Source organism: Beta vulgaris, chromosome 8 (genome assembly GCF_026745355.1).
Source record: "Beta vulgaris subsp. vulgaris cultivar EL10 chromosome 8, EL10.2, whole genome shotgun sequence".
In the NCBI taxonomy this organism is placed as follows: Eukaryota; Viridiplantae; Streptophyta; class Magnoliopsida; order Caryophyllales; family Amaranthaceae; genus Beta; species Beta vulgaris.
Window position 1 is genome coordinate 24,535,994 of NC_079209.1, and position 20,804 is coordinate 24,556,797.

At 41.6% G+C, this 20,804-nt stretch overlaps 1 pseudogene; it reads right to left on the minus strand.

Annotated features, from left to right (window-relative positions):
- Positions 1-2,389: 2,389 nt before the first annotated feature.
- On the minus strand, positions 2,390-8,590 carry LOC130589865 (uncharacterized; annotated as a pseudogene).
- Positions 8,591-20,804: the final 12,214 nt, after the last annotated feature.

The following is a 20,804-nucleotide window of genomic DNA, read 5'->3' on the forward strand; positions in this document are numbered from 1 at the left end:
GAGGTGGATAACGGGAGACAAAGAAGTTGTTCATGGCCGAAACCATGGAACCAACTGAATAAATCTGGTCCTCCATCCCGTACATCCTATCCTGCATCTCCCCCAAATCGCCCCTGACACTGGATAGTTGCTCAGTTACCTGAGCCTGAAATTGGGCGTGAGGGAGGTAACCCTGTTCCTGCTGATACTGCTGGTGGTACTGCTGAAACTGTTGGTATTGGAATTGCTGTGGCTGTGGTGGAGGCTGTGGCTGTGGTTGTGGCTTGGCTGTGGCTCCCTCTGACCTAACTCCTCCGCCACCACGGTGGCATACTTCTCATCAGGGGAAAGGAAGAGCTGCTCATGGGTAGTCTGATCTGTAATGGCTACCCGCGCCTGCGGTAAAGTCATATACCTAACATTCCGTGCCCCAAAGAGCCAAACATATCTCGTCTCATTGCCTACGGTTGTGAAGTTAAGCATAGTAATACTCCTCAAGGCAATGGTATCATAACAGTTGGAATCGCGAGAAAGCCGACTGCTAGCAGTCCCTAAGGGGGTCAATATGGGCTCGCCCTTCCTATCCACAGGCACCTGGACACCTAAGTGGGATGCTAAAAGGGTGATCATACCCCCCATACTCAACTTCCCAGATGTCTTCCCCTCTGCCGACTGGGCTAAGCACTTATCTACCCAAATCTTGACCCAATCTGGACACCCTCCCCTGTGGTGTCATAGCCCAAAGACATTTCAAATCAAATTCCGGTAAATTGGTAGGCTCACCTGCACAAAAGACCGTCATGGACAAAAGACGGTGCACATATCGTAGGGCGGGGTGGGGAATGGCGCTGCTCTTACAGTGGCTATGCCACGTGCCACCACCAGTGATTTTGTACCAAAAGACAGCAGGGTTATAGTTTTCCGTCTCCGAAAAGTCTTCCTCAGCCAAAAAATCCCAATCAAAAGCAGTTTCTATCTCAGCATATGTCATCTTATATAGGTGATCATTAAGAGAAAAAGTAATATATGCAGATTCATCTTCAGTTTCGGGATGTTTTTGCAGGGTTGAAAGAAACTCCAGGGTATACCTTTCGCAAGTGCGGGCTCTCTTCCAAAGAAAGTCTTTGAGGCCAACTTTGTTAAGAAGATATTCAACTGAGCTAGCTAACCCCAAATTTTCTAGGGTAGGATAGTCCGCAAACTTAGTTTCTTGTATTGTCCTCCCCGGTCTATCAAGGCGGTCCCAACGTCTCTTAGCATGGTCACTAAGCTTCTTAAGGCCACGGGAGTTAATGTGGGGGACGGATTCGGTTCGGCTTCTTTTGCTCATGGTTCTTTCAACTTAGGAGAACTATCAACAGTAGGGGTTAAACACAAGAACACCAACAATGACACTCTTACACTCCAAACACCCTCCACACAACAATAACCAACCACCAATTCCCAAATGAGTTCAACTATCACACCAACAACACCAAACAACTCAACAATTCCAATCAATCACTACAAACAATGACTCAATCAAACTACAACTCTACAATTAAGCAAGAATGGGATATTTCAAGCAAAATCAAAGAGAAGTAGAAAAGAGAATGTTATACCAAAATGTAGGTCATGTAGTGTTGTGTAGGATGATTAGAACTTGTGAATAGCTTCCTTAACCATGTAGAATGATCCTCCAAGCTTCAATTTGGATGGTGGTGCTCAAAATCAAAAACCCCCAAATTCTAGGGTTTGGTAAAAGGTGTGAATTTTCAGAAATTTTGGAGTGATTATGATGTGAAGGAGAGAAGAAAATGTAGAATTTGTGTTGAGAGAGAAAGAGGAGAAGAGATTGGAGGTGAAGATTGGAGTGTGGGAGATGAAAAGAGGAGTTTGAGTGAGTTTTGAGAGTGAGAGAGTGATAGAGGAAGGAGGGGGCTCGAATGAATGGGATTAAGGGAGAAAAAGAGGGTTTAAGTGAGCTGCTAGTAGAGAAAAACAGGCTTCTGTCGCGAGTCGCGATCAGTGTCGCGAGTCGCGACCTGGGGTCATCGCGAGTCGCGATCACTGTCGCGAGTCGCGACCTGCACAGTCTCGACCTGCGATGTTGGTTGCGGCTCGCGAGGGTCTTCTGTTTTTTCTTTTGTCTCTTTTTCTTCTTTGATTTTCTTCCTAACTAAAGAACGTTTTCTCATTTTTTTCTGTGCTCCCTCTTCACTCTTGTCCACCTATGACTCTCATTACTCTTTCATGCTCTCTTTTTTTTTTTTTTTTTTTTTTTTTTTTTTTTTTTTAACACATCAATAACCAATTCACTCATCCACATTTCACACACAACAACTTCACAAACTACGAGCTTTTCTTCTATTCCCTGCAAAACAAAAAAAAACCAAAAGCATAATATCTTCCAAAAACCAAAGGAAACTAATTTTTTTACACTATATACAACAAGCTCGTTTATTTACTGTCGTCGACACGACCTACAACCATATGGCCTAACCATAGTCTGGGTCGCCGAGAGGAACATCCTCGGCTCCAACCTGCTTGAATCCTTCAAAGTATGGCTTAAGCCGCTGACCATTGACCTTCAAAATTTTGGATGTGGCTTCACTTTGGATTTCCACAGCTCCATGTGGAAACACTTTCATAACAATGAATGGCCCAATCCATCTAGAACGCAATTTCCCTGGAAAAAGACGTAGGCGGGACTGAAACAAGAGGACCTTTTGGCCCACCTTGAACTTTTTTCTTATAATCAGCTTATCATGCCAAGCCTTAGTCCTTGCTTTATAAATTGCCGCGTTCTCATAGGCCTCTTTCCTTATCTCTTCCAACTCTTGCAATTGTAATTTCCGGTGCAATCCAGCTTCATCCAGGGCCATGTTGAAGCTTTTGACGGCCCAGTAGGCTTTGTGCTCAAGCTCTACTGGAAGGTGACATGGCTTTCCAAACACCAATCGGTATGGTGACATACCAATGGGGGTTTTATAAGCTGTCCTATATGCCCATAATGCGTCTTCCAATCGCAAGCTCCAATCCTTCCTACTTGGATTCACCGTTTTTTCCAAGATCGATTTGATTTCTCGATTAGATACCTCCGCCTGGCCATTTGTTTGTGGATGATAGGCCGTTGAGGTCTTGTGAGTCACATGATATTTTTTTAGCAGTGCACCAATGGTTCGATTGCAAAAATGGGTTCCCTTGTCACTAATCAATGCTCGTGGAATTCCAAATCTGCAAAATATGTTAGATTTGACAAAATCTGCAACCACTTTAGCATCATCAGTACGAGTGGCCTTAGCCTCCACCCATTTTGATACATAATCCACTGCTAAAAGAATGTACAGGAAACCAAAAGAGGTCGGGAAAGGTCCCATAAAGTCAGTGGCGGATCTAGGAATTTTAGATTGGGTGGGCCAAATTCGACGTATACTTTTTTATCATAAAAATATAAAATAACTTTAATTATCCATAATTACGCAAATATTGAAGATATGAAGTAGTTACACTTTTTTTCTTTTTAGTTCTTTATCCTTAATTACAAAAATCTATCAAATATTCTTATAACAATAAAGATAATTTAGTTGTATATTATTGATTATTGTTATGCTAATTTGATTATCTCCGTGATTAAGCTTTATAATACGCAATAACTAATATAACTTTTTTTTAAATAGAAAAAGCAGATGTAACAGAGTAAGTATAGTAGTATCTAATAGAAAGTAAACGTAGTATAGTAATAATTAGAAGTTTTTGGTAGAAAAGGAACAATTTATCATAACTGAAAAAGAAAAAAAAGATAATATTGTATATGTTCAAAATTGGAACAGTAATCAGGAAGAAATATATTTTTTCAAAAATGGCAAAATGTTTGCAAAAGTGGGAAAAAAAGTCTTCAAGAGGATTTGAACCCGAGATCTAGTAAAATCAATGAGACACTAATACCAACTGAACTACCACAATTGCATGTAAATATTTGCAACATTAAATACTAGTAAAGAACTAAAACCATGGAGTGGGCCATGGCCTAGGTAGGCCCCCCCTTGAATCCGCCACTGCATAAAGTCAATGCCCCACACATCAAAGATTTCACAGTACAAAACCGCACTTTGAGGCATTTCATTTCTTTGGGATATATTCCCGACCCTTTGACAATTATCACAAGATTTGCAGAAATGAAATGCATCCCTATGAAGACTCGGCCAATAAAAACCACATTCCAATACCTTTCGTGCTGTCCTTTTTGCTCCAAAATGACCTCCACATGCATGGGAATGACAAAAGGTAAGGATAGAAGTCACCTCTTCATCAGGAATACATCTCCTTACTATTTGATCTGCATAGTGCTTCCAGAGATAAGGCTCGTCCCATACATAATGCTTGGCATCGCTCTTGAGCTTATCTTTCTGTGCCTTGGAAAAATGAGGAGGAAAACAGTTAGAAACAAGAAAATTGACAATATCGGCATACCATGGGTGTAAGCATCCTAGGACCATCAATTGCTCGTCTGGAAACTCTTCCCGAATAGGCTCTTGCCATGGCTTCTCCGAACTTGGTTCTAGATCATAAGAGGATACCAATCGACTCAAATGGTCTGCAACCAAGTTCTCAGTTCCTTTCTTGTCTCGAACTTCCAAATCAAACTCGCTCAATAAGAGAATCCACCGAATTAGCCTAGGTTTGGCTTCTTTCTTCGCCATTAAATGACGGAGAGCTGCATGGTCAGTGAAAACAATTACTTTCGTCCCGAGCAAATAGGATCGGAATTTTTCCAATGAAAACACCACAGCTAACAACTCCTTCTCAGTCGTGGAGTAATTACGCTGCGCCTCATTTAGTGTCATAGAAGCATAATAGATGGCATGTGGCACCCTTCCAACTCTTTGTCCTAGCACTGCACCTACGGCATAATCGCTTGCATCACACATAATCTCAAATGGAAGGGACCAATCTGGAGGTTGAATGATAGGAGCCGAAACTAGCCTCCCTTTCAAATTCTCGAATGCCTTCTTACATGCTTCATCCATCACAAACTCTACATCTTTTTGTAACAACCTGCAAAGAGGAGATGAAATCTTCGAGAAATCTTTTATAAACCTGCGGTAAAAACCTGCATGACCAAGAAAAGAAACGGATTTCTCGCACATTAGTAGGGTAAGGTAAGGACTGAATAGTATCAATTTTTGCCTTATCAACTTCTATACCCTTCACAGAGACGACATGACCTAACACAATTCCCTGCTCAACCATGAAATGACACTTTTCAGAATTAAGCACAAGGTTAGTTTCAATACATCGTTTCAAAACCATAGTCAAGTGCTCCAAGCAATTTTCAAAGGAGTTTCCATGCACGGTGAAATCATCCATGAAAACTTCGACAAATCGCTCCATGTATTCTGAAAAGATACTTACCATACACCTCTGAAAAGTCGCAGGGGCATTGCATAGTCCAAAAGACATCCTCCGGTAAGCAAACGTGCCAAAAGGACACGTGAAGGTTGTTTTCTCCTGATCCTCCGGCGCTATGGCCACCTGAAAATATCCAGAATATCCATCTAGGAAGCAATAATAAGCATGACCAGCTAATCTCTCAAGCATCTGGTCAATAAAAGGCAATGGAAAATGATCCTTTCCTAGTTACCGCGTTAAGCCTACGGTAATCAATGCAGACTCGCCACCCATTTTGGACACGGGTGGGAACTAAGACACCATCTTTGTTCTCTACAACTGTGACTCCAGACTTCTTTGGAACAACTTGGGTCGGACTAACCCATTTGCTATCGAAAAATTGGAAAAATCATACCAGATTGGAGAAGTTTCAGAATCTCGGCTTTTACCACCTCCATCATAGGTGGGTTAAGCCGCCTTTGAGGCTGTCGCACGGGCTTTGCATCATCCTCCAACAAAATCCGGTGCATGCAAGTGGTTGGGCTTATTCCCTTGATATCTGCTATAGTCCACCCGATCGCCTCCTTATGCTCTTTTAGCACCTCGATGAGTTTTCTTTCCTGTTCCTGGGAGAGCTTGCTTGATATAATCACCGGTAGTGTATCTCCATCTCCAAGGAATGCATACTTCAAATGCTCAGGCAATGATTTCAGCTCAACTACGGGTGCCTGCAAAATAGATGGTAAAAGCTTCCCCGGAGGGATAGTCAAAGGCAAAGGACCCACAAAGGAAGGAACGAGTGGAAAAGTCACATGTTCCTCCAAAGCCTGGACTGTTTCCTGCAAGTTAGCACTTAAAACATACTCAACATCATTTCCTTCCAAGCTATGTTCAAGAGCTACCTGCAAAGAATCTTCTCCACCTATATCGAAAACATCCTGCGAATATGAATCAATGACATCTATGGAGTAACAAGAGTGGTCATCTCTCGGGAATTTCATGGAATCGTAGATGTTAAACTCTACAAGGCTTCCATCAAATTCCATCGTAAGACATCCACTATGCACATCAATTTTTGTTCTAGCAGTTTTTAGAAATGGCCTTCCTAACAAAATAGGAGTAGCGTGCTTGTCATGCTCCATATCTAAAACATAAAAGTCAGCAGGAAAGATTAACTTATCGACCTTAACCAACACGTCTTCTACTATCCCTTTCGGGTAAGCATTAGAGCGGTCAGCTAACTGAATCACAACACCAGTTTCATGTAGGGTGCCTAGTTTTAAAGACTCATACAAAGAATATGGAATAACATTAATCGAAGCCCCTAAATCTAGCATAGCCCTAGGAAATGTGGTGTTCCCAATCACGCAAGGGATAGCGAACATGCCCGGATCACTGCACTTCGGAGGAAGTGCCTTTTGGAACATGGCAGAGACATGCTCGCTAACCTTTACCTTTTGGGCTCCCCTTAACCTTTGTTTCCTTTTTGTTGTACACATTTCTTTAAGAAATTTAGCATACCTAGGAATTTGCTTTAAAGCATCCAAAAGGGGAATATTTACCTCACACTTACGGAAAGTCTCATAAATATCACGATCACATTCTTTTTTCCGAGTATCTCGCAGTGCTTCTGGAAAAGGAGGAGTTGGCTCATAAAGTGGTGGAGGTGGTGGTTGCTTGGACTTCTCATGAGATGTGGAAGGCTCAGGTTCGGGCTCTGGTTCTGGCTCAGGCTCCGGCTCTGGCTTATAAACAACAATCTCCTCCTCGACCTCTTTATCTCTTCCTTTTATCTCTTTTCCGCTCCTCAAAGTGATTGCACTTGCATTTTGTTTCGGATTAAGCTCCGTTTGAGACGGTAGCTTTCCCGAATCTCGCGCCTCTAATCGGCTCACTGCTCCAGATACCTGACTCATTTGTTGCTCCAGATTCTTGATGCTCGATCGGGTCTCCTCCTGAAATTGAACCATATTTCCCTGCATGTTAGTCACATTTTTAGTTAAAGCATTAATCATATCTTCAGTTGACATGCTGGTACTCGGTCCCTGTACTTGGCCTTGTGGCCTAAAATGTGGAGCTCCTTGCTCCTGGTGTCTCGGGTAAGGAGGTGGAGGACGGTTATACTGGTGCGGTCCCTGCTGGTTTCCCGAAACATTACCATATCTCAAATTGGGGTGATCTCGCCAGCCAGGATTATATGTATTGGAATATGGGTCATACCGCTTCTGAAAACCTTGGCCCTGAAATCCGGCCGCCTTCACCTCTTCACTCGCTTCCTCCTGCAAATGAGGACAAAAATCTGTGGAATGATTTAAAGAGCAAATGCCACAAGCTTTCACATGTTGAGTATTCTTGTCTTTGTCATGAATTCCCGAACCATAGATGTCAATGCTTGCACTTGATCCTCTAATTTAGAAGTTCCAGGACTTTCGGTAGCCATACGACGAGCTCCTGATCTTCTAGTGAATTGTCTCGAGCCCTCAGCTAGCTCGTTTATCAAATCTTTAGCAGCTTGTGCAGTTTTATTCACAATTGAACCTCCACTTGCTGCATTAACCATTCGTGCATCTTCACCACTTAATCCATTATAGAAGTAAAGCACTAAGTCTTCATCTGCATAGCCATGATAAGGACAACTAGCACATAACTTCCTGAATCTAGCCCAGTACTCATAAAAGGTTTCATCACTCTTTTGCTCGATGTTGCTTATCTCCTTTTTCAACACCGAAGACATTGAAGTCGGAAAATATTGCTCGAGAAAAGCCTTTTTCAAATCAGCCCACGTAGAAATGCTACCCGGTGGAAGGTAGTATAGCCAATCATTTGCCGCACCTTTTAATGAGAATGGAAATGCCTTGAGTTTCACCTTTTCTTCCGACACGCCACTTGGTTTCATGCTGCTACACACCACATGGAACTCCGAAAGATGCTTATTCGGATCCTCACCATTTAGCCCATAGAATGTCGGAAGCAAATGTATTAATCCTGATTTCAGCTCAAAATTTTCCCCTTCATCTTCTTGTGGGAATGTAATGCATAAAGGTTGCTGATCAAGGTTAGGAGCTGTGAGCTCCTTCAATGTGCGTGGCTCGACTCTCGGAGGCATCTCTTCTTCTATTTCGATAGCAAAAGGAAGCTCCTTAAAGTTTTCACGCCGTTCTCTTCTCAACCTGAAAAGAGTTAATTCCAAATCTCGATCGTACTGCAAAGGATGTTGGTTAGTAGCACGAGTATTAACCATAAACTACAAAGCAATACAACCTAAGGAATAAAAATTCACTAATTACAAACAAGTAATGCGTTGCTCCCCGGCAACGGCGCCAAAATTTGGTAGGCGTTTGTCGTTACTCCTAACCAAATATAATTAACCTACTTTCATGCACACTAAGTAAGTATAATGGAAGCAGGGATCGTATCCACAGGGAGCAAATGAACTTGATTGGAAATTAGCAAATCAAGAACCCTAGTATGTACTAAGGCCAAAGCAACCGAATAGGGGGATTTGGAACAATGTAAGTGATCTAAACTACTCACAATACTAAAACACGAAGAGATTACAATATAAAAAGGCCTTGGACTCGGTTAGCATCCACCCTAACCTACTTTGTGATCACGAAACCTTAACCCTCAACCTCTCCTATGGTCACCTATTGAGAAGTCGATACTTCTATCCTCCTAGATCGTGTCTAACACACGATCTGCGTGGTTTGAACCGCTCTTACTATGAATTAACTCAAATGAATCGCACTTAAGTTCAAACCAAAGTAGCATTAAAAACGAGGAACACAATAGGATCACTAATGTTATTAAAGCAACAACATTCAAGTAATAAGCTATGCTTCTCTAAGTGCACAAGATTAATGTTCAGCATTTAATCAAACACCTAGTATGCTACATGGAGCTAGGAACACAACAATCCGATTATGCACCTAAAACTAGCATTAGATGATTCACACAACTTACTAGTAACGTTCCTAGCAAGGATTATGCAAATATCATGGAAATACATACAAGAAGCATCACAATGACCATAAGAAGATAGAGAGTAAGAAGTTCTCACAAGTAGATTAGAGCTTCAATAACCAAATCCAAGATGGAGTTTAAGCTAGCAAATCCATGAAATTCATTACAAATCTAATAAGGAAGAGTAGAAGAAACATATGGAACTCTTTTCTCTCTCTACCTTTTTTTCCTAGTAAAGCTAAACTAAAAACTAACCTCAATCCCCTTTCCCTCCAAGGGAGGAAAAGAAAGTAAAAAGTGCAGCGGCAGGGGCGCGACTCGCGACAAAGCTCGCGACTCGCGACAGTAGGAAGGTCGCGACTCGCGACACTGATCGCGGGTCGCGACGAGTCGTCTGCCCCAAAACTATCCAAAACACCAAAAATAAAAGGAGAGAATAAATAACTTGGCTTTTGAGGAAGCCATGAAGCTGCAGAACTGAAGTGATCAATCCTCGGGCGACGAATAACAATGAAGCTCGAACCACGGACCTCGAAACTCGGAAGATGCATCATAAAGGACAACGAGCAAGGGCTCCGGGATACAAAAAGTGATCGGGGGTAAGATCGGCCCTCGAGTGTGCCATCATGTAAACTACTTCCTAAACTCCTCAAATCACAACATCCTCCGGCAACACCTCCTAACGTCAAATATCTCCTAAATCCCGACACTAAGCTCGTACCGACACCAAAAACGCCTCGAAATTCGCCTAAGATTGGCGGATAACTTGGACACATCAAACACCCCTAGGCTGCTCTCACAAATGATTGATCTATGGTACATATAGGCCAAATCCGGAGAAAAAAACTGTTAAGCAATATTTTTCCCCCAATCCTTGCACACTGCCAGAAGATTGAGTGGATCATTTTTTCCTAGTAGGGGCCACAAATTACTAGCTAGGAAATCTATGTTATTTCCTACACTTGTGGCACTAAAGTATTTCTTCTTTATATCTCTTGGTTGGATCTTTGAACCCTCCCCAAAATATTTGAAAACTTTATCCTGCCATTTCTTGATTTCAATTTCTTTGAATTCTTCCCAATATTCCTTGACAATATCAATTTTGAATTTATTCCTCCAACATTCCTCAGGAAAGTTAGGGATATAATCAACTTGAGGATTGTCCATTCTGTTTGGAATGAAAAACTTTTGTGTAAAAAGAGGGATTTTATAGCAGTAATCAAACTTAACTACTTAATGATATTACATTTCTCAAAACAATTATTCCTATTTGTAAGGGATAACCAAGTGTCATGCTTATTTATAAATATTTAATTAAATTGCTTAATTATCTTAAGTCTGATTAGTGATCCCATATCCCCATTTTTTGGCCCTTAGTGGGTACAGTGGGTGAACATGGTTTATCCATTATGTACCCCTTAACTCTTAAATTGTACTTGTAAATTTTTAGAGTTAAACCATTAGTATTAATGGCGTACAAGTGGAACCCTCATCATTACTATTAGAAGCAATCGTATTCCAAGTTTAAATAGATTTCTTAGTATCCCAAGAGTCATTTTATACTTCATCCGTTTCAAAATAAGTGCAACACTTCTTGTTTTCACGTTTGCCAATGCACTATTTTAACCATTAATATCTTCAATTATCAATAAGTAAAAATTATAAAAAGTTGATATTAAAAAATTTCACATTCAGACGAATCTAACAAGATTCCACATGACTATATTTTTCCTAAAATGTAAATCACCAAAGCTATTTAAAGTTTAAATTGTGAATAGTAAATACTATGCAAATGTTGCACTTATTTAGAAATGGAGGAAGTATGTCTTTTTAATGGAAATTAATTTGACATGCATTATTTGATGTGATGGTTATTATGAAGCGTTCATCTTATTTAAAAATCTAAATTATGATTGGAAAAATATAGATGCAAAAATAAGTGAATAATGAAAATAAAACTTAAAATTGCATTAAATTAAAACGCACAGGAGATAAAAAAAAATATTTTTTATATTTCATTAAAAGGGTAAAAATAAAAACGTACAGCCTAGACTAAATTAAAGATTTTAAGAATCTTTAATTAACTTAGAAAACTAATATTAATTTCCTAAGTCTAGGCTACACTAAGTTTTTGGAGATGCGTGCTTGTAAGCATCTAAGTCAGCCTCAGAGTCAATGCCCTTGGTGTCTCCTTCGGTCGGGCCATAGTGGTACTTAGCCTTGGACTTGCTGCTACTCCCATGGACCTTCCTCCTCTTTGCAGGAGGTTGGTCATCTTCATCTTCTTCCTCCTCCCATTGGTGGAAGGAGGAGGGACATCCTCTTCTTCTTCTTCCTCCTCTTCCTCTTCATCATGACCATCATCTCCATCAGAGTCATCTGATGAAGAGGACGATGAGTGTCTAGAGGAGGAATCCTCTGAGGAAAAGGGGTTTCCCCCTCTCATCTTTTGATTCCTCTTCCTCCTCTTAGAGGAGGAGTGTCTTTCTTCTTCTTCCTCTAACTCCTTTATTAAGATAGGACAAGGGAGAGGGGTTGGCGTCTGGGGCCAAGGTTGGTTATTAATGGGAGTTAACCTCTTCTGAAAAGGAGAATTCTGAAGATGATGTCTGAGAATCCATGATGATCTTTTTGGGGGATAAGAGGTTTTTGAATATCAGGAGATGGATATGAATTTTGTCATTACATCCTTCCCTTTTATAAGGAAAGTTGCCATCTCTTGAAAACCTATTAAGTTAAAAAATTACGCCTCTTTGATTAAAAGTGGGCCTTAACCGGTTATTTGATGTTTGGGCTTCCTAGTCAATTATTCATTTAAAATGGATTCATATGTGACCTATAGCCCCTTATATTTAGAACTTGGCGTTAAATTGACCCATTAAAAGATGACCCAAACTAAAAAGACATGCTTTATGCACATGTTCTATTCTTCAGTTGTCTTCTCCATTAATATCCCTTTAAGCATTTCAGGAAAACTTAAAATCTTTCAGACCAATTTAATTCTTTCGCAAACTCACATACATCAATTAAATTTAAATTCACCATGTCTAAATAAGCAAGGACTCACCGCGAAAATGAAATTAGTGAGGCGCTGGCTTCAAAGGCTACCTCCATACAATCCGAAGCTGCTCGCCAACTATGCAACACCATAAAAGTGAACATTAGGTATTATAAATCCAAGTATTCTAGTATGCGAATAAATGTTCTGATACTCCTGATATGCGCTTGGAGGAGAAAACGGCTGCTATTGGACCTGAATTTCCTTTTAAGCTAAGGAACCAACATCGTCAACCTATTCTGGAGCAATGTTACCAATTCTTGGATCACATCATCTTAGAATATGGAAAGCCCAAGATGCTTCCTTTCACTTCAAGGTCAACTTTCCATTTACATTGGCCTCTATTAGTAAACAATTTAAGGGTTGGATTTCAGGAGTGGATGCAAGGGTATGGTTTATGCGCATACAACCCTTTCACGAAAAATGGACCAAGAATAAGATACTTTCCTTCTTGAGGCTAGCTTCTTATGAAACTATTCCTTTTGATGGAGCCCTTTCTACTGCTTTATTGGCTTGTTGGGATCTTGTCATCAATTATTTCTTTTTCAAATGGGGGACCAATGATTATAACCTTAGCTGATATTGCCTTCATCACCGGAACTTCTCCCACAAATAAGTATGGGATTGACCTCCCTATCTTCCATCATGTGAAAGAATACAATGAATTATATAGTCAATGTCTATCTACCTTTCGCCAGATTGCTAGTCCTTCTGCCAGTGCTAGCAAGTGTGGCTTTCAAAGGTTTGTTGACTTTTTCACCAATAAGAATTCAAGTGAGGTAGTGACTCCCTAGGAAGAAGTATTATTCCTCACCTTTGCTTTTTCCAGACTGATGATGTCTAGGGGTGGAGGTGTAGTAACATTATGGCTATGTCTAACTGTGAACATCTCCAACAATTATGAGGAATTTGCTTTAACTCCTATTTTATTAGGACAACTTTACAGATGCCTCTTTAGAAGTAGAGAGTCCTTCAAAGGTTTTGGCATTCCTACCTCTGAATCTCCCATTTTCTCTACAGATAAGGAGTTTGGACTCCTATGGCTCTTGACTTGTTGGGGCCATACATAATTTTCAAGCTTTTGTTGGTACTTAAACCCCTTCCTACCTTTGAAGTAGCTAAAGGGAAAGATGGAGAAGACCCTTCCTTTGATCCTCTTTCATTCCTATTCAAATGCTGGGCCCAGGATTTGGTGTTTTGGTGGCACTGTGGGTAATATTTGAATAAGAAGGATAAGGAAGTTAGGATATCAGAAGATATAAAGAAGTCAAGAAGGGATAAATACTGACGTTCTAGCGGTTGAGAGGAAAGGGGATGTAGTTCCATAATTTACTGGCGTAGCCCATTCAAAGGGGAGCGTAATAACGGTTGTTTAGAATAATATTTATTGTTTATATATATATACCTGGTGTAAAATGAAGTTCTCCCTCTAGCTAACATTGACCTATCCCTCTCATATTCAAACTAGTTTTACAAACTGTTCCTGACTATGCAGAAGAAACCAAAGTATCAATGTAATCTCTCGCTTCTATTGACGGCGTTAGCCTAATAGTGGATTGGTGATCAGGAGCATCACCCGCGATTTTTCCCATCATTCGGATTTTCCGCGTCAACAATTTGTTTGTTCTTCTAATACTTTACTTTCGTATTTTCTTTAATCCTGTAACTTTATAATTTGGATAAGTATATGAATCTTATTGTTGGCTCCCTTTTCCTTTTGAGCACATAGTACAAAATCGACATAAACAATTTGGAGCCCACCGTGGGGCCACCACAAGATTTCTACACATCTTTCTACAATTTCTGTTTTTCGTTGTTTTGCATACACCCGTCTTTCACTTTCTCCCCTCTTTTTGTGTTTTCAATGGTAGGCCAATGGATCAGCACTCATGAGGTCATTGATGAACTCAATCACGTCAAAGCAAAAATGACCGCATTGAAAGAGAGATACGTCGCGTCTTGTATGGAGAACCAAAGTATGAAATCCACCCATCAACACTCGAAAGGGCCGAAGTCTCGCAACACTGGCGACGTCCCCAAAATGCAAACTTGGACGCCGAAGGATTCGAGACCCCATTAAGTCGTGCTATTAATGATAATGGCGACGAGTCAGACAAGGACGATGGTAATGAAGATGGCGATGGCGTCAATCCCCCAGAAAGGGCGTCCCAGGCGCAACCACGCATCCGCCTTGATGATCCCGTCCAGCAGCGTCTACAACAGTTGAAAGATATGATTGCTCGTATTCCGAGAGTTCCTCGGCCTATGGAGAAGGCAATACGGAACAACTATGCAGATTCACCCTTTGTTGACCCCATTGCCTTGATCGAGGTGCCCAAGCGATTTTTTGTTCCAACCATGAAGCTCTATGACGGCACCACTGATCCTAACGATCATGTTGCTCTATATAAGCAAAGGATGATCACCATCTCCATCCCGAAAAACATGCGAGAAGCGTGTAGGGGCAAAGGCTTTGGCTCGACCTTGACGGGTCCAGCACTGCAATGGTTTATCAATCTCAATAATGGGACCATCTCCTCTTTTGCTCAATTAGTTAATGCATTTAATATGCAACTTGCTAGTAGTCGGAAAATGGAAAAACAAGCTAGTGATTTACATAGGATTGTGCAAAACTCTGATGAATCTTTGAAAGAATTTGTGAACAGGTTTAACAGGGAGAAAGTATCCATCCCAAACTGCGACGCCAGGACTGCCATTGAAGCCTTTAGGCGAGGATTGGATGAGGAATTGGATCTCTACAAGGAGCTGACCCAATGCCCTTGTCCAACGTTTGAGGACACCCAAGCCAAGGCTCTAGCCCAAATTAGATTGGAAGAGGACATGCAGTTGAGAAGAGCATATGCCAGCATCGATAGCCGGAAGTCTGAACCAACAAACAGGGTTCGTGGCGTCAAAAACCCTATGAGCGTCCGCAGTATGTTCACAACGTCCATCAGACCGGATTTGCCAAGGATTGGAAAAGCGACCCTGGCTTGCCTCCTAAGCTTGCTGAATATGGCTTCAACGTCAACACTTCAGGTCTCATAAATACATTAAATTCTTTAGGTAACGCGGTTAAATGGCCTTTCAGGAATGATAAGCCGAATTTCATGGCGATCATGGGCACAATACTGACGAATGTGTCGCATTGAGACAACAGGTAGCCCACCTCCTCAAACAAGGTCACCTTAAAGATCTGTTGACCGCGAGAGGAAAGGAGAAGACGTCAAAATGTGAGGATCAACGACATCCACCTTCGTCGCCGACACACGTAAAGGTAATCAATGTTATTAGTGGTGGATCAGATATCTGGACTAACCTATTATGCAGCTAAGCGACACACAAGAGATAGCCCGAATCAAGACGCTTTCCCAAAGGAATTTCGTCATCCACGTGACGCTGAACTTGAGGCTATGCCCATCTCGTTTGACGACGCCATTCTCAATTTATGAACGACGGACTCGTAATATCCCTACAGTTAGTAATTGTTTCCTGAAACATGTGCTAGTTGATAATGGCAGCTCGGCCAACGTTCTCATGAAAGACGCCTTGGAAGACATGGTATCGATGAACGAGGACATCATCCAGAAATCCACTGTTCTCATCGGATTTAGCGGCGAAGCTAAACATACTATGGGAGAAGTGACGCTACCCACTTATGCTAAGGGAGTAAACATGCCAACTAAATTTTATGTCGTCGACCGTCCTTCTTCTTATAAAGTTATTTTAGGTAGGCCTTGGATTCATAGCATGAAGGATGTCCCGTCGTTATACCATCAATCGCTGAAATTACCCACCAAATGGGGGGTATAAGAGATCAAAGGGGACATGCGAATTGCTAAGGAGTGCTACAAGACTTCCCTCAAACCGCAAAAAATTAAGGCATAGTAGTTACAGATAAAGGCATTGGGAGAGAAAGATTTTGATGAACAACAAGTAGATGAAGTCATACTAGATCCAAGCAAGCCCGACCGAACTGTCAAAATAGAGGCATCACTGTCTCCCGACGTTAGACAACAGGTAATTGAATTTCTGACGGCTAACACTGACTGTTTTGCATGGTCACATGAAGATGTCACAGGTATAAATTATGACATTATCACGCACAAACTCAATGTCGACCCCATTTACAAGCCTGTAAAACAGAAAAGACGGAAATTCGCTCCCGAGCAAAATCAAATTATCAATGACGAGGTCCAGAAATTGATTGACACCGGTAAGATAAGGGAAGTCAAATATCCTGATTGGTTAGCTAACGTTGTTGTTGTAGGAAAAAAGAATGGCAAGTGGCGAGTTTGCATCGACTTTACCGATCTCAACAAAGCTTGCCCGAAAGATCCATTCCTTCAGCTCCATATCGACACCTTAGTGGACGCCACTACTGGGCACGAATTATTAACATTTATGGACGCGTCCTCCGGTTAAATCAAATACTCATGCATCTAGAAGATCAGGAAAAGACATCGTTCGTCACCGACCGTGGCATCTATTTCTACAAAGTCATACCATTCGGATTGAAGAATGCCGGCATAACCTACCAACTCCTCGTTAACGCCATGTTCAAAGATCAGATAGGGGACACTATGAAATTATATATTGATAATATGTTTGTAAAATCAATGGCTGGAAGCGAGCACGTTTCACACTTGCAACAGTCGTTTGACGTCATCCAAAGGTATGACATGAAATTAAATCCCACAAAATGTTCTTTTGGAGTTTCTGCAGGCAAATTCTTGGGATACATAGTCACGCAACGTGCCATCAAAGCTAGTCCCGACCAGATTAAAGCCATCCTCAACATCCAATCACCAAGGAATCTGAAAGAAGTGCAGAAACTCACTGGATGTTTCACCGCGCTGAATCGATTCATTTCCAAATCATCTGACAAATGTCGACTGTTCTATGATGTTCTCAAGAAGAAAAAAGGTTTCGAATGGTCTGACGAGCATGAGCAGGCTTTGCAAGACCTGAAGCAATATCTCATGACGCCGCCACTGCTATCTCTAAACCGTCCGCAGACGAGCCATTACAACTCTACGTCGCCGTCAGCGAATCTTCCTTGAGCTCCGTCTTAGCTAGAGAAGGACAAGAAGGACAGTCGCCTTTTTATTATGTAAGTTAATCCCTCGTCGACGCCGAAACCAGGTATTCCTCTTTGGAAAAACTCGTCCTAACATTAGTGACGACGTCCAAAAAACTGAAAAATTATTTGGAGGCACATGGTATTTACGTGAAAACTAACTATCCTATTAAGTCTATCTTGATACGGCCATAATTGACATGACATGCTTTGGCAGATTTTGTGGCTGACTTCAGCCCAAGGCTAGAGGCATCAGTGCAAAGCGAGGTAAGTATGCTTGACATTAGTACTATTAATATCAAATGGATCTTGCATGTAGATGGATCCTCCAATTTCCGAGGCGCTGGGCTCGGAATATCGCTGAAGTTGCCACAAGGGGACATCATAGCTCGAGCTATCAGCTGCGATTTTAAAACCACCCACAACAATTCGTTACTAATCGCCAGGGACTCCAAAATGACAGCGTACTTAGACACCATCCAACCTAAGGTAAAAGCATTTGCAAATTTTGAAATCTTACAAATCCTCAGGACCAAAATACAGAAGCGAACGCATTATCCAATATTGGCTCAACCATGAGAAAATCAGGGTTCAAGAACATACCCATCGTACGTTTGTTGACGCAGCAATCGGTAAACCAATCGTAGACGGCGACATCAATGAGGTGGCGACGCTGTCACTAAGTTGGTAAACGCCGATTATCCAATATCTTAAAGACGACGTCCTCCCCAAAAGATAAACTACAAGCCCGAAAGGTACCTTTTAAATCTTTAATGTACATCCTGCTTTACAGTCTACTTTGAGATGCCTTGACAGCAACGAGCGCCAACAAGTACTACAAGAAATGCATGACGAAAGTTGTGGCAACCATTCGAGAGGACGCAATTTATCTAACAGAATCCTGCGTATGGGATATTTTTGGTCGACATTGCGCCACGACGCTAGCGAGTACGCAAAAAAAAAAAAAAATGCGACGCGTGCCAGCGACATGTAGCCATGTCACATAAACTAGCAGAAAAGTTACATCTTACCATCACCCCATGGCCTTTCATGAGATGAGGGATGAACATTGTTGGTAAACTTCCCTAAGCGCCAGGGCAAAAAGTATTCATGTTGGCCCTAACAGACTACTTCTCCAAATGGATCGAAGCGGACTCCTTTACTGAGGTACATGACAAAGAGGTTATTATATTTATATGGTGAAATATCATTTGCAAGTTTGGCGTCCCGTCACAAATCATCTGCGATAACGGCTCTCAATTCATTAGTACCCTCACACAAAATTTCTTAGCAAAGTGGAATATATAACTAAGCACTACAATGCCAAGGTATTCGCAAACAAAAGGACAAAGCCGAGTCAAGTATCAAGTCAATCATCAAAGTTATCAAAAGACACCTCAAGGCGGCCAAAGGAAAGTGGGCAGAAGAACTCCCGTCGATTCTCTGGGCCAACAAGACCACTCCCAGGATGACGATGGGGCAGACACTGTTTTTCTTAGTACACGACTGTGAAGCTGTCATACCCCCTGAGGTGTGCATACCAACAACAAGATATAGGCTGCTGACACCGGCCAGAAACGAAGAAGAAATGAGCTATGACATCGTTACTAGCGAGGAATTTAGGAAGTCGCACTTGTCCGCATGGCGTCACAACAACAAATAGTTGCTAAGAGCCCGATAAGAATGTCAAGGCCAAAACGTTCAAAGTTGGAGATTGGGTCATGAGGGAAGTCTTTAAGAATACCAAGGAACTCAATGCAGGTAAGCTGGCCTGAGCATGGGAAGGCGCATACCGTATCCAAAAAATAGTAGGTAACAACGCCTATCGCCTATGAACTAAAGATGGTAAGCAAATCCCAAGGAGTTGGAATGTCATCCACCTTAAACATTGCTACTTTTCATCCATGTATCAATCAATTTGACAACGCCATTGAAGGTAAGTAGTATCTCATTTAAGTTATGGTACAACTATTTTATTCACTTCTACCTTAACGTCATTTTTAATGCTTTACTAACTTAAGTATTTGAAACTTATTGACGACATATTAGGTTATTCTATCACGTTGATGAGAACAGGTCCATCTGGAGTCAGACCCTCAGGGACATTACATCCATGGTCATTCAACATCAGTACAAGGGCAACATCCAAACCCCTATGGACCAGTATGCTATTTGTTGACACACATCAAACGCTCTATGACGTCAAATGAACTGACGCAACTTCTATATTACAAAGACAAACATATACAAAAGCTTATCACAATAGACCAATGTGCTTAGTTCGAAGCGGCGTCAAGTCCTTCATTGCAACTAAAAGCCACGAGGTCTCGACGATCAAGGTACTTTACACATAGATATATTTACACACATAATTGCATATACAGAAGACATACATTACAAATACAACATGATATATCAACACACAAAGCCAAAGTAAAGTGTTGTCATAAAAGCTGAAAACAAGCGAGTGAAAAAACCAAAGTATCATCAAATCGGTGTCCTAACACCATCACGTAATAAAGTATCCAGACTTGGTGACATGGCACCATCATAAGTTAAAAATATAACTATTTTCTACAGGTGTCACAGCATCTTGCAGGAATTAAAGAGAAGCTAAACAGCTTTGGTAGTACTGTCATTGATACTAGAATCAGCAGTAGCAGTGGTGTCATTGGCGCTGATGCCGTCGGGAAGGAGATCTTCAGGAGTCCCAAACACTTCTAAGAGTTGCCTAACATCCGCCTCTGGGGTCCATGACGACGTCTGCCCCTCCATGTACTGTTTAATCAGCCTAGCCTTGGTTTTCTAAGTGTCGTGGCTGGCGTCGTCAACTACCTCCTCGCGAAGGCCCGCCACTATCATATCCATATCTTCTCTCAGCAACGTCAGCTCAGTTGCTTGATCAGCGTTCAACTTCTTTTCTTTATCAACTTCTACGGAGAGGTTCGTGACTTTCTTCTCTGCCGCCGTTAAAGCTGTGGTATCTATCTTTTCACGCAGAGTCTTGCACTCCTTCTCCAACGTGAGGGTTGCAGAACGTAGAACTAGGGAGTTTTAGACAACCTAGAAAAATCGACGCCGTCAGTAAGTACACTTATTTACAAAACACATAATATGCATTGGAGAACTTACGTGGATCTGAAGAGCAAGTCCTTCACTCGCCATCATCGTCAGGGGAAGACCAGACAGACGATGTTGCGGAGCAGGGAACGTCAATTTCTCTGCCAACGAGAAGATGGTCGGCGCGGTAATTTCACAGCAATTCTTGGGAAGGGTGATGGTGAAAGTCTCCCCTTACTGCAGCGGTACCTTTGTGCCCTTGGGGATGTTGGCAGTAACAGATGTCTTAGCAAC